Below are 2,678 nucleotides of genomic sequence, written 5' to 3'. Positions count from 1 at the left end.
CGCATACGCCTTAGGACAGATGACCATCCCAGTACAAGCTGCAAGCTGAGCTGGGTGCCGTGGGTGCTGACAGCAGGTTTGTCCCCTCCTCCGCAGCAATGTGCCCCGTGTTTGCCCGGCACTCATCCCTCCTCCTGCACTGACCCCTCCTCCCTGCTGTCTCTGGGATTTTGCCCTCTGGTTTTAAGTGATTTAAGTGTCCCCCCCCAGCACCCAAGCCATGTCTGCTAGGAGGCTCCCCCCATTCCCAGCTGCGTCTGCCCCGTTTCATCCCCACCTCCCCAGTCCCCAGCCAGCTCCAGGCTGCAGATCCAGCAGAAGGAGGGTTTGCAATGCTCACTTACGGAGGTTTGCATCCTCAGGAAAAGCTGAGTCTTATCTTGCAAGTATCCAAAGGTGAACCCCCGCTATACAGAGATACCCCCAGGGTGCTTGCAGAGGGCAAGAAGCCTCCTTTCCCCTCCCGAAATAAAGAGTTTCGAGGGGTTGTGTACATTGAATAGTATCCTCTGGCTGGAGTCTGTCCCAAAGTCTCATCGCTGAAGTCGTCGCGTGTATAAAATGCACAGTCTGTATTCTGGGAGTATCACATAATATAAAGAGTAAGGGGATGGTGGTCCAGAAACCGTGCTGTAGCTGCTGACATTAAGCTGCACACATACTCAGGTTTTGGGCACCGCCCATTGTGTTGATTCTCATCCTTAGTTTAAGGGAATTCGGGGAATACACAGACTGATCTCTGAGGTGGGCAGTGGTTTACCACAAACCCCCAGGTTTGTGCTAAACATCCCCATGCTTGTACTATAATTTGGGTTTTCAGTGAATGGTCTTGTTACCTGCAAGCAGCGGGATGGGCTGTGATGTGATGCCTGGGATGACCTGTGGGTTTTTGCATTCCCAAGCCTGGGGTTGGAAGCATGGAGCCTGCCCAGTCCCTGGGGCTGGTGCAAGGAAAGCAGAGCATCGCCGAGCCCTGGGACCAGGACACTGGAGTGGTTGGGCTCCTGGCTGTGCCATCATCAGAGATGATGGAGCTGGGCATGGTCATGCCTGGCAGAGGGAGCAAAGAGGGGAGCTCAGCACCTCCCCACGCCACAGCCAAGGACCCTGCAGCCCCTTTCCCTTCTCTGCTCCTGGCCAGGGAGGAAGGTCATTCATCCTCCAGAGATGAGTCTTCTCCTCAACCCCCCTCCCTGGGCTGTCTCCACTCAAACCCAGCCTGCAGCCCCCATGACACCAGGCACAATGGACAGCAGGCATCAACATTTCTGAGCCAACCCCATGGGGCACACCACCCCTCTTTATGACCATGAGATGGGTAACGGCTACATCCCATTCAGTCCATGCTGGGCTGCTGGCTCCCTGGGACCACAGGTTCCCACGGCTGTGCAAGGTGAGCTAAACCAAATATAAAGAGTCTCAGCAAAAAAGCAGTCCTGAAAGGATGCTCCATGCGACAAACGTGGCCTGGGGAAGGGTTGCCTGAGTAGACAGCACTGGCATCTTCCCTGCTGTGGCACAGCTACTAGTACCCTTCAACCTGGAAAAAATGAGCCTGGATGGTCCAATATCTCCTTGTGAAGCCACGTAAGCACGATGTAGTAACTGTGAAGCCAGAAAAACAGAGTGAGATTGCATTCCCTGTAGGCTTGTCATGGGAGGATTTAAAAATGAGAGAGAGAGGGGTTTGGATCATTTAAAGAATGACCTCCAATTGTATTAGTAATAAAAAAATGATTTAATAGAAATCTATATGAAAGTGCGACTTCACAGAATTCGATGGCAAGGTTCACTCTATTAGTACATGGATAAAATGGACTAAGGACAAGTAAGTTAGAATCAGACTAAACTTATGTATATAGGGACCAAAAACGTAATAGGCTAAAAGGGAATGTTACAAAGAATTAATTTCTTGTGATTTGTGCAAAGATGGAGAATGTGGGAAAGGGTAAGGGAGACTCTTCTGTTGAGTCACTAGATTCAGAGAAGAACCCCTTGCTTTCTTAACTCCTGTCGGAGTCTAAGTGCAGCTGGATCGACTCCTAGTCCCAGACTTAGGCAACTGTTTATATCTAAAGGGATTATAATAGCATATACGTATATGCTATTATAATCCTATCTATATATGCTATTATAATGCTATGTATATGTATATACATAATAGCATATACATATAATAGCATATAACATACTTAATATACTTGCTATAACATACTTGCTATAGACTATTCAGGTTAGTACACACATGCATAAAGACACTAAGAGATATATGTAAGAGAGTAAAAGAGAATAAGAGAGAGAGAAAAAAGAGGTATCCCTCTTAAAAATTCCCCTCGAGGTCAGTGAAAATATTCACATCGAATACTTTGGCATCTTTCGCAATGGGTGAAGGGTCAAGCCTCAAGGAGCGAAGAGAATCAGCCCAGGTCATGTCAGCTTTTGGTGACAGACCTCTGATTTTCTCCAACAGGAAAGTTTATGAGCTCTGAGAGGTGTCCTGCTGAGAGGGAGATGCTGGTTGCAGCCTGCTATGGTCCAGGAGAGCTCAAAAGGTCTCAGTACCACTGTTCATGGGTTCAAGAGATGATTGACTTTCATCGTTAACAAATTTCTAGAATCCCAGCTGCGTTGGAAAATTCCAAGACTATTGGAGAATAACTCAAAACATAGATAAAGGA

Source organism: Haliaeetus leucocephalus, unplaced genomic scaffold (assembly GCF_000737465.1).
Source record: "Haliaeetus leucocephalus isolate CR32 unplaced genomic scaffold, Haliaeetus_leucocephalus-4.0 Scaffold287, whole genome shotgun sequence".
Classification (NCBI taxonomy): Eukaryota; Metazoa; Chordata; class Aves; order Accipitriformes; family Accipitridae; genus Haliaeetus; species Haliaeetus leucocephalus.
The sequence above is the reverse complement of the archived record's forward strand: the minus strand, read 5'-3'. Positions refer to the sequence as shown.